At 43.7% G+C, this 12,513-nt stretch overlaps 1 protein-coding gene across 5 annotated transcripts in view; it reads right to left on the reverse strand.

The window, feature by feature from the left end:
* Nucleotides 1-12,513, reverse strand: part of IKZF1 (IKAROS family zinc finger 1) — a 71,606-nt gene that overhangs the window by 58,779 nt on the left and 314 nt on the right. For 4 of the 5 annotated variants that reach the window (XM_064443333.1, XM_064443332.1, XM_064443331.1 and 1 more), the window contains exon 1: nt 12,127-12,235. The exons of the other annotated variant lie outside the window; for it this stretch is intronic. The gene's annotated coding sequence lies outside the window, so the exon portion shown is untranslated. Of the gene's footprint in view, nt 1-12,126; nt 12,236-12,513 lie in introns of those variants that run through there. 5 annotated transcript variants of the gene reach the window in all.

Consider the following 12,513-nt stretch of genomic DNA (forward strand, 5'->3'; position numbering starts at 1 on the left):
CATCGATGAACCTTGAGTCAGCTTGGTGACACGCGTACAATCAGCAATCAAAAAACGAAGCAATTTGCTGAAGAATGTCTCATTTACCCAGGCAGGGCTGCATATCTGAGCAGCAACCGCCACTACCTCCATTAATAATGAATACACCTCCAGCCGCGGCAGATGGGCAGAGCAGCAGCTTCAGGCTTTGGCCCCTCGCTCGCCCAGGAGCCCTTCCTTCAGACCGCACCAGCCTGGTGCTGCGTGGGGGAGAAGTACAGCTCCCGAAAATAGTGAAACGAGCCCAGGAGGGAAAGGGAACCCGTGCCTTCCTGTTTTGCTGACAGATGGCTGGCTCCACGGCATGGTGAGCGATACCGGGAAGCTCCTGCCCTCTGCTTGCGACACACCATCTTCCGAGGAGCCAGCAACCAGTGACCACAAGCATCAGGGAGAAGCGTGTGGAGGGTTAGTGGGGTAGAAACAAGATTCAGGTTTTCAGTCGAAAGGGGACCCTGTAGGTCCCAGGGCTCGAGTGCTGGCTGCAGACAGCTGGTAGCCACTTGGATAACAGATGTGCTGTGGGGCAGGTAGTCCCAGCACAACCTGGTCCCCACCTTGAAGCATGGCATGAGCAGCTGAGGTAGCCTCAGGTGGGGAGGGAACAAAAAGCCTACAAGCTCTTTGTTCAGCCGTGGCTTGCTTGGTCACGTCTTTAACTTGTGTGGCTGGCTTCACATCCTACCAAGCAGAGGAGCTGGCTCCTTGCTGTTCCTCGTAATGATACCTGCCCCATGAACCTTGTTTCCTGGAATGAAAGAAGATGCGTTTTCTTGAAGGTTGGAAGCAGAGGATGTGGCTTGACTTCCTACAGAAAAGGTTCAAACTTTATCCTAACCTTTTTAGCCCAGCTGCCATAATTTTTTTTCCCCAAAAAATCTTCAACCTGCTACCCAACAAGCTGTAGTGGGAAAGCGTAATAGCTATTGTCATATTTATTCATTTCATAAGTTCTATGGTCTCCTCACTTGCTTCTGAATGCCATCGGTACATCTGAGATCCACTATACTGCTGTGGCCCCCTCACAAAAGCTGGCTTCCCTCACCACGTCCATGCTAGACTTGCAAAAAGAGAGCACATAGACTGCAGGACTGCAGACAGATAGGTGGAGAACCAATTTTGGTCTATGCAGTTTGCACAAAAAAGTTTCATATTCTTGCAGAGCATTCCTTTGCCTGTTGCACATTTACCATAGCACTGTTTAATATCCAGTAACGCTCTTTCTTGCTTTATTCTGCTCTTAAACTTTAATTCCAGACAAGCAATTTGTTTAAGGTCTATATATAATTCTCAGAAATGACTACAGCCATGCAAAACGCAAAAAGCCACCTACTGCTCAACAATTTGCATCGGTTCCTATGGGACCAGAGAGCTTTCAGTAGGTCCATTTTTAATGAAGTAGTCAGTGGGAAATGCAGCTTCTCTTGCAGGAGGGAAAACCCTATAATGGTACCCTGCTTAGTTACTGGAAACATGGTGTATTTATGGCAGGTGGTATGGTAAAAGTGCTTGGTATAGACCCTTATTTCTTCTGCAAGCATGACTAAACACAAAGGAAGAAAAAAATAAATGCCCATGCATCTATTACTGCCTTTGAGGGTCAACTGGCTACTATTAATCAGTTGATTAATACACATTTTTCCAGAGTACAGTGAACCCCAACCAACAAAGAAAACATCCCAAGCAAATACCCACCAGAAGGGAGCCACACCCATGAAGCGCACGTTATTCCAACCACACCTGCTTTCTCACTATCACTAGGCCTTCAGCAGGACTGGGAGCGACGAGGGGAGGAGGTGGCAAAGGAGAAAATTTCTTCTATTTTCGTATTCCTGAATTTACCTGCCTTTGGCATAACATGCCTTCTGTTCAGCATTTCTGCAACTTAAGCAACACACCTCTCAGCTGTACTCCTTCCTGCTTCTTGCTGCCATCAGGCAGAATTCAGTTTGAAAACACTTCCGAATTCTTAAATGCAGAGGTAAACTAGGGTACAGTTTGGTTTTGGGGTTTGGTTTGGTTTTTTAGTGGAATACTCCTAGGCTTGCTTTCTGTGAGTTCGGATTCAGGACTGACTGTCCTGCAACAGATGCTCTCGGTTCTCAGAGAGATGACTTCAGGGTTTATCCTTGAATTAGGTGATTTTAGGACATTCTGCAAAGCTGATCCATTTCCCAGGGATGAAGCACAGAAAGAAATAGAGCTGGTGGAAAAGTGATGAGGGAAATATTTTCCTCCCCAATGATTACTTAGAACAATTAAGCATGGTTCCTAAAAGCAGATTAAGATCCACAAGCACTAAGAAAATTGATAAAGGCAAAAAGAAAAAAGACCTTTAAAAAATCCTAAATGGTGTTTTGAATCCCTCCCAGGGGAAAATTGCACTCTAACACTATAGTATCCTGTGGTATCTGGTAAATACTAATGAACCCCAGCTTACTTCAGCTTAGGCTCTGTATCAGCAAAGAATACATGACAGTCCCCCGCCCCCCATTCGGCAATGACAGCAGCACGTTGCTTTTGGCTCTGTGACTCTTAAAAGGTTTTTCACACTGGTCTTGGGCATAATGTGCCTTGGACTAAATTTTAAGCACTAAGAGTGCTATTTATCTCTCTGCCTTTCATATGGTAAGTATCTGAATAGGAAACTATGCCCTGTTTTGCTTTCCTTTCCTTCTCTGCTCTAGAATCACCAGAAACGTTGTTGCTGACTTCCCAGAAAGCAAGACAGCCCTATGTACGGACATAAGGATATGCACTAAAGTATCTACTTGATATCAATTTGTAAATCAATAGACCTTTAACAAAGATGCATCTAAAAGAACACTGTTTTAGAAATGTTTATGACATTAAATCCTAAATAACTCTCTGTTTTGGCAAAAAAAAAAAAGGATTGTTTTGCAATATTTCATTGTAAGTTTTATCTACAGAATCATATTTATCACTAGCATAAGAAGTGTGTATGGTTCCACTGTCTTCAATGCAGTCACATCTATTTAGGTTAGCAGCTAATTTAGGAGCCTGAAGTTAGAAATCAAAAGCTGGGTAGGCAGCTGACTAAAGCAATCTTGCTATCAAATGCTGAACGCGTGTAGCTCTCATTTATAGCAGGAAAGGGATCAGCACCTAGGTGATAATAGGTATTTCTTCTATCTAGCAATCCAAATAGCTTCAAAGTTTGGTCCCTTATTGAAAAAGCTGCAAAGCTCCCTTCAAAATAGATAAAACTATTTCTTCAAGTCTTTTCAGATACAGAACTCTAACCTGTATGTTTCCCTTTTCAGACTCCAAATACCAGATACACAGATGAAGCTACCATAATTATTTGGGAAAAGAATCAAATGTTGCAATCGTAAGCTAATTAAAAATCAACACACAAAAAACCTGAAAGGCTATGTTGATTTTTTTTAAAATAAGGAAGCACCTAACTGACACAAAAAAATTGGATTTAAATTAGTCAGCATTTGTCCAGGTTATCAGCTTCAGCCAAAAAAAAAGAATTTACATGTGACTGATTTCCCCCCTTGCAACTCCCTCTACAACATAGCTTGTGCTATGTCTTAAGAACATATCAAAATAGAACCCGGTGAATCACTGAGGTACTGCTTCGTTCATACCTGGTGTCAATTACAACCAGAAGTAGATTTGGGACCTTTTAGGATTCCAGGTGTAAATAGGAAGAAGTCACTGCAAGGTCAAGATTTTCTAATCTTTCAGAATACAGCAAATTAATTATTTTAAAGTCTTGGTTTATTATTTCATCTCCTCTTTTACAATGCAAATTCAAAAGTAAACCTCCCTGTCAAGAAAATGAATGCTTAGCCTTTATACAGTGTTTTATCAATTCAAACAAACATGTAAGCATAGCAGTCCTCCTACAAACCCTGATCCCTTTAGGATGTTAAAAGATCACAAGATTGGGCCATTGATATAATTCAGTGGAATGACCTAACCCAATGCCAGAGCGTAGCTATTTTGTTGTTTTCTTTGTTTCCCGAGCTACATATGTACTGACTTCTCTGGGACAACACATGCTTCCCACTCAGCACAATGGGACCTCTCTTATGGCATGGAAATGAAATCACAAATTTTGACAGTTGCGGAGCCACTCTGGACTTACACCAGCACACCTAAATGCAGAGCTGTCCTTCCATCCACAGACAGCTCTGCTTCTGGTGCTCCAAGGAGTCCACAGACGTACACCACATCCAGGTGCATGGTCCCTGAAGGAACGCTTCTGCCTTGAGCGCACCCTGCAGGGGCAGGTACACTCTTCCATGAAACCTCAGAGCAGAAAATATGAGTGCTCACAAAGTCTGGAGTGGCGGGGGAAGAAACCTTCTGTTCTGCAGGTGGTTTTGCAAATATAAAAAGAGAGGGGAACATGCGTTCCTCAGCAGTGGCAGCTCTGTGTTAACTGTGATAAAACAAACAAGCGAAGACGCAAACCCTAGCCTTGCTTCCACAGCCTTGCACGGGGAAAGGGCCGATTTCGCAACCCGGGCTTGTGCAAGCAGCCCCGCAGCAGGAAAAGGGACCGCTCGCACAGGTCATTGGAGCAGCTGGCCCAAACAGAGCACTCGTGTGTGAGCACGTCTCATCTTTGCGGTCTTTGACATGTCTCATTGGCTCCTCATCACATAGGCTGCAGCTTTAGCAAACTAAAAATCCAAACCAACAGCCAAAAACATAAAACCCCAACCCACTTTACAACCTAAAGTGAAGCACAGGTCCTGAAATGGGTCCTAGATTCAACTACCCACGACATATAAAGGGAAGTTCAATAAATTAAGCAAAACTAGGCTGCACCCTGAAAAGCAGAGTACAGCTGAACACCTACAGTCCTTAACATACCTGAGAGGAGAATTTGCACATTAACAACAGGTTAGGAATCATACATATTGTCATGTATGCGTCATCGGTCTTTTTGGTTTTGAGTTGGGAGTTGCATCTACCGGCAGAATGATAACACAGCTGCATTTCTAACTGCACCAGGGGGTCTCGACCTAGCAGAACCAAGCTTCTTGCATCTACTGAAGTCAATGAGTTTGAACCAACAACCAAGAGAGGAGACGAATAAAGATACCCCTGTAGAGGTATTTAACATTTAGTTTCCTTTTAAACAAAAGACCTATTTTTTTTAATAGACTTTTAACTTCACATACACATGCGCTACATACAACTGAGCACACAATAGGAAGGCTTCTAAACACGGGTAGAAGGTAGTTTGTATCCCACAACCAGTGGAAATACTTGAAAAAAATTACTAGAATCCTACAAACTAGTTTTAATTAAAAGCGTGCAATATCTCGGCAAGCAGCTGATAATTAGCTTTATTATTGTAATTTAATATGCTAGACTTCACAATGGCTCTACTTTAGAACCATTTTAATTCTATTTTTAATTTCTGCCTCATCACACAGCTCAATGTAAATAATAACTACAAAGACGAGGGGTGGTCCTTTCTGAAAACTAAAAACTGAGAGTCATAAAAAGCACTTCGGTGTCCTTCCATTTCTGTTTTAAAACAGGTCTTTTAAAGGAGTGCATTAAAACAGAAAAAAGGTTAAAATGAAGTGGATCAATTTCTCTTCCTCTATGCTAATTCCATATTCAGCATTTTCTAGAAAGTCTAGGGAGATGTTTAGTTTATTCAGTCATTTCTCTACTCCTGCCTAGTGTAAATTCTGGTTAACTACACGAATTGACAATACAATTATGAGCATACAGTCAAATTTCAATGGAGAGCTCCTGCCTGTGAAATGAAGGAAGCGCTGTAATTCAAGACACAACACACAATATTAAGAAAAGAACTCTGCTAACAGTGCAGATGTGAAACGTTTATATGTCTGGCACATGTAAAATTAATTTCCGTGTTAGTGAACAATTGTGAGGGCATAAAAAAAGTTGTCACAAAGATCCTACATAATTCTCAGTTCTTTGGGAATTCTTTTTCAAAGCACTGACAAATCATCAAAAGTGCATCTTGTATGCACATATGTGTTTTCCATATGTACTCTTCTTAGCGTTCTGCTGTGCTTGAGCTATATTCATGTAACAGTCTATTGTTAAAGGAGATAATTAAAAAAAAACCCAACCCTTCTTTCATTGACTTTGTGTGCAAATTACTGGACTTGATATCATTGCCCATATGAAAAAGGTTCTTCCTTCAGGTTTTTGAATTTCAACCAGAGTCATAAATTGTTTCCACAACATGAGAAAAATATGAAGGTAATTTTCCTAATTAAGGCCACATTTTATTAACTCATTAAACTCTGCCACCTTTATTCACTAAAAATCAAGCAGAAAAGTGGAATAAATTCACCATGACAAAGAAAATGCACACATTTCCATCATATAAATAAACTGACTAAAAAGAGGTGAGCTGTGTAAATTAAGGCACTCAATCTAAGAACATAGCACATTCTCAAGTGGCCAAGTTGAGCTCTGGGATATTCTTCCAGGACTCCCACTCGAGAGAAGGCAAGCAGCAGATGTAAAACTGTACTTCTTGTATCTCTACATATATGTTTAAAAAAGCGTAGGATGGCCTTAGCACAGCATATCTAAATATGCAACAGACAAAACAGAAGATCCCTTTATGTCCAGAACTGTTATTGCCAAGTATCCCCAACAATATATCAGTAGTCCATTTGTCCAAATTATAGGAGGTTTCAATAACTCTGCTTCATGATCACAGAACTGCTTCCTAATTTCCCTTCAAACTGTTCAAGCTGTTACGGATTATTAAAGGACATTATCGGCCTGAATAAGCATATTAGAGATCTGTGTGATTTCCCCCCACCCCAAATAAACCTAAAAATGACTCCTAAAATTACTATAATTGAAATGGATTAGCAAGTTTCTCCACACTACATGTTTCAGTTAACTCACTCTGCTTTTGCAAATATTTTGGATCCAATCCACTATGGACAATTCCAGCTTTATATTGCAATTGCTTCACTGTTCTCAGTGAGTTGACACAAGTGGAAAAATGAAGCGATGCAGAGGGGAATCAGATCTGTCTTACAGAGCAAGTTTCTCTTTTACTGAGAAAGCCAGAGCAACTGGGATCAGAAGAAGAAACGTAAATCTTTCACATGAAATACACTTCAAAATAAGCTAAAGAAGTGGACAGTTCCCATTGCTTAAAAAAATATGACAATTTGAGTGTGGCTGCTCTTCAAAAACCACAGTCTGAAGAGCCTTTTGAGGCATTTACACAAGAAGCACGAGTGTGCCACGCAGGTCCCAGACCTGCACTGTCCGATCCCCATGAATTTGCAATGGTACAAATAAAGCTAAGAACATGCATGCATCTTTCAGGACTAGGACCTACCTTTGCAGTCACCACACTGTGTCTGTAGTGACTTGCTCAGTACAAAAAAACCTGCAATCTCTTTTTGTTCACCAGCTTAAAGCATGGAGGAAGGTGTGTCTTAAAGGAGAAGGGCGAGGCAGTTGCTGTTGGGCTTTTCACAAAGATGCATCACACAATTCTGTTTAAATTTAGGGAGCAAACAAAACTCTTGTTGACTCCAAGTTGTAGCTATGTTTATGTATAGATTACAGACGTAGGGACAACAAACCACAGCTGAGCTTGGAAGCAGGGAGCTTCCCTGTCCAAGTCAGTCCATTTTGCTGGATAGCCACTAGGGAGATAGAAGCCCTGCAGCCACTTTGGATGAGTGGAAAGTATCTAAAGTAGCCTCCTGTTTAAAAATTGCCATAAAGCTGACAAGACCGAGGCTGCCTATCTCGCATCAGAAGTTCATGCTCATCTCTAAATGCTGCTCCCCTCCAGCGGGGGGCAGGGCGGGGTGGGGGGGGAAATAATCTTTGCATTACAGAAAAAAATACAGAAAAAAAATAGGTCTTTCCTCTTCTGACTCTTGCACTGAGCTGCAAGCGTTTAAAATGCTTCCCAGGGAATCATAGTCCCAGCCAAACCGATGAGACCCCTTACCTTCCACCCCTCAACTGGCATTATGTATTCCCCGTATCCTTCTAAGGTATCTAGCAACTCCATTTAACTCAACGGTGTTTGTCCCACAGCACAGCCTCCTTCCCTCCCCTCTCTTTTTTTGGAGGGAAGGATTCTGAGAAGAAAATACCGTTCCCAAACCTTTCTTTCTGTGTGATTTTATAATTCCTAGAAAAATGGGGTTTGTCGCTTGGGAGGGGAATTCCGGGGGAGCCCACTACAGTGCCAGCAGCGCATCCTGCCTTACGCACATAAGGACAACAACTTTTTCCAAAGATCCCATTATGGCTGCGCTACATTTTACTACTTTACTATGTTTTCTTTGGTCTAATTCTATTACTTTTAATAACAGTAGAATGTAACGACTGGTCAAAATGTAATCAAGTACATATGTGAATCTTGACTGAAAAACAATAAAATTCAGTATGGCCCAGCTCTTCTTGCACATAAAACAAGAATAAAAAAAAATCCCACAAGTCTTCAATAGAAGTTTTTCCTGACAAAGAGCCACACAATTAGGCTGTGATCCATGACTTTTGATATCCTCTGGACTTTTTAAGAAAACATTGCCAAAAATTATCTGCCAGAACAGCGTATGATTCATTATGCCCTTGTTTTCTGTTGCTGAAATACAGACTGGACCCATTTCCTTGCTTTCTGCAAGACTGTGGGGTTAGTGTAAGGAGTACCTAAACTCAAATAAAATATATCTGGAAATGTTTTTGTCCTCTTTTGGAGTTATCCAGTTTTAATGATGAGAATCAAGTTTTGCATTGTTGTAAAACTCTGTGGATTGATTCTCCACTTACATTTCTGCATTGCTATGCAGTGGAAGTGGCAAGCAGACCAGGTTTTTTGTATTAAGGTCCACAAGGGAAAGGAAAACTGCTACAGTAATGCTGAGATGGAGACTATTGCATTTTTTTCATTGTACAGCGCGTGTAACACAAATGACAAAGGTGTCATTCAGGCTTTTATAAGGAAACATGCAACCGGACCATTCCTGGAGTGAGCACTGGCAGCCAGGAGCCAAGGTGGAAAGTCACAGGTGTACGACAAGCTTGTCTCTCTGCTGCAACTCCTGAGTATGGGACCTACTTAAAAACACACCAACTCACTCTGCTCACCTGGAGTTAGGTAGCGACCCTGAGAAATACTCAGCTGGGATAAATGATGCACAGAGGATCCGCATCTAAGCTTCTCCAGTTACTGGGATCATGAAGGGCAAAGAGAGAAGGGTCCTCTGCCCTGTCTTCCCATCATTGCGTTGGGCCAGAGAGATTAGTGATCCCTCTTCAATTACCAGGGTCCAACAGTCCTTCCTGACTGAACCTATGCCTCCGCCTTCCTGCTGCTTCCCCTGGAAGCCGTACCCAGGAGGTAGAGGACCCTTACAGGTATCAGTGCATTAGGTTTGAAATTCCGGCTCCTGAGGATGCCCAGTATCGAACTTCAATTGACTTTACTCTGATCAGTCTTCTCACTCAGTGGCTAAACCTGCCTTCGCCTTGGCTTTTTATCTTAAATTTACTTTCTTGTTAGGGATATTATTTCTATTTCTTTTTTGTTGTTGTTTAGTCTTGCAGTATATCGAGTTCTGAGTTTAGGCTACTTTACTCAAAGAAAAAAAAAGAAAGCAGAGGAGCACATGGACAGTCCCCAATATTGATATTTGTGAGAAAAATCTTTAAGGTTGGATGCAAGTTTGGGATAACAGAAACATGAACTACGGAAAGTGCAGAGCTTTGCAGCATTTTGGATACTTCCCCCATGCAGTTCTGCTAAGGACAGCTATCATAAGGACAGTTATCATTTTAAGAGTTCTTGGTCTTGCACTCGGTCTACACTTAGTTTCTCATGTCCATATGCAGCAGTTTCAAAGGGTTTGATAAAGCAGTAAGGCAAATAGCCATCAAACTAAGCTTGGTAGAGCTTTGCTGAAGATTGAGGTATCTTGGGGCGGGGGGGAGGAGGAAATATATGGCATTCAAGCAGTATATCCTGAATTTTTTCTTCAGTTTTAAAACATTTATGAGGTAAAATCAAAGCAGAGCATGTAAATATTAGAAAGAAGCTTCTGCATGCAAGTGATGACACCTTTTGGAAAAGGGACATAGTATGAACTACTGTATGCCAAAATAGTAGCATGAAGTTAATAGAAGCATGGATATTAAACCACGAAGAGGAATACCGGGCTTTTTCATGGGGGCATGAACAAAACCATTCTCACTTTTCTGACTTACAATTCCCCTCATTAGAGAAGAGAAGCAAGAATAAACAAAGTTACCCAAAGGCAAAAATTTAGTTTGGAAAATTCAGAAGCAGCTACATTTTCATATAAGAAAGCCAACTCGTCTTTAATTTTTCTATTTCACTAAGACTCTGAACACCTTAAACTATGTTGTTCACCAGCAAGGCAAGAGAGCAGTGCCACAAGCCACTCAGAACATGCCCCTGCTTAGTCAGTTCTGACAAAGTCTTCACAAGTATTTGGAAGGAAATGTAGTACTTGTTTCTAAATGCAATACATTAATACGCTTTTTCTTTACATTTCAATGATCATTTATAATGTTTAATAGAGAGTCATACCACACGGTACTCCAGCCTGCATGTGAGTTACAATTGATGTGAGCAGTCAACTGAAGCTAACAGAGTGTGTCTTTTAAAGGATTTGGCCCTTACAATGCATTACAGCTTCCAGTTTTAAAACCAGACTATTAAAATCTAGCAAATGGGTTGTTAAGGTGAATGCATGAAATATAATCAGGATTAGATACCTAGTTTATTTCATTCGGGGATTTTTTTGGATGGCTGGACAGTAAATGCATATGGATGTAACCTTGGTAGCATCTAGCTATTGAGAAGAAAAAATACCTAGTCAGGAAGCTCTCATTCTAACTTCTGATCCCCAGACAAAGTCCTGTGAAAACAGTAGTTGCACTTATATGTGTAAGCAGACTCAGCGCAAGGGAAAAAAAAAAAAACAGAGAAAAAGAAAAAAAAGAAACAACATTATATTCCTCTATAATAATTTACACAGTTTAAGCCAATGGCCATACCAGTCTAAAAACCCTTGCATTCCACAAAACATCACTTTTTGGAGATATTTTGCAATCATAAGCTATAAATTTTTTCTAACACAGTATTATTAACTTTTAACAATTTTGGAAGCAGAATCTTTGCACAACGTCTGGCAGCGTTACCATACCTTCTAGACCAAAGCAGAAAAGTAATCCAAGAAGTAATCAGGTTTCTTGAAGCACAAAGTTAAAAGTTTCCTTAGAATCGACTGCTGCCGTGGGAAGTCGTTTCTTCACACACGCAGTTTTTAACTACGTGCATCTTCTTTAGTAAGGACTAGAGAGCGAAACCGTCCCTTCAGGGAGAGGGTAACTTTGCGGAGCAGGGTGAAAGAAAACCTCCAGCTGTGAGAGGCTGGATCGCAAGGAGGAAAACTTCTGGTGCCACCGCTATTCGGAAGTCAGCAACTTCTCCTCTAGCGCCGTTCCCCTCAAGCGCCCAGGGGCTGCTAATTTTACAAGTTCCTAATGGCTTTACAACCTCCGTACCCCCTCCCACCACCCCCCATCCCGCAATTAACAGGCGCAGGCAATTTGTGCTCGGGCTTTGAATGAACCGAAGTGCCGGGGCCGCTCGGGGAGGGGAGACCAGACGGCTCCGCTCCCGCTCCCGTCCAGGGGCACGGCTTCCCCCGCTTCCCCCCGGCTTTGGATCGATGACCAGCCCCTCAAGGCTCCTTATCTCCGAAATTTTAAGGAAGCGCTCCAAACCGCCTGGATGACACCCACGGTGCGGCGCAACGTTTTCATATTAACAAAAAAAAAAAAAAAAAAAACAAAAAAAACATCAAACGGGTGGGACGGGGAGGATGGGATGGGGTGGGATGGGAGGACCTGCCTGTCGGGCTCCGGAGTCTCCCACTTTAGGCTCCCGGCAACTTCTCCCCGGCAGCGCCGGCCCCGGGCGGACCCTCCTCACTCACCCCCGTGCGGCAGCCGCTCGGGGCTGACCCCCCTCCCGCCCCCGGCGCCGGGGCAGGTGCCCGCCCGCCCGCCCGCCAGAGACCCCCTACCCCGCCGTACCTGCTACTCCGGGGCCGGGGCCGGGGCCGGGGCGGCGGCGGGCGGCTGCTGTGGCGGCGCGGCTCGGCGCCGCTCCATGTGCCGGCGCTGCCCCGCGGGCGGCGGCTCCGCGCCCGGTCCCTCCCCCGCCGCCGCCGCCGCTCCCGCCCGCCCTCCCTCCGCCCGGCGCGGCCGCCCGCTCTGCTCCGCTCCGCACCCGCGCCCGCTCCGCTCCGCCGGCGCCCGGCAGGGTGGGCGGGCGGGCAGCGGGGCGGCCGGCGGCCCCGCCGAGGGGTTTTACCTGGCGAGGTGTTTTACCGGGACGCGGGAGAGGGGCCGGGCTCGGCGGGCGCTGCCGGGTGCGGGCTCATGCGGCGGCGGGAGCGCCCGGGCCCCCGACAGGGCCGG

Source organism: Phalacrocorax carbo, chromosome 2, assembly GCF_963921805.1.
Source record: "Phalacrocorax carbo chromosome 2, bPhaCar2.1, whole genome shotgun sequence".
Lineage (NCBI taxonomy): Eukaryota > Metazoa > Chordata > Aves > Suliformes > Phalacrocoracidae > Phalacrocorax > Phalacrocorax carbo.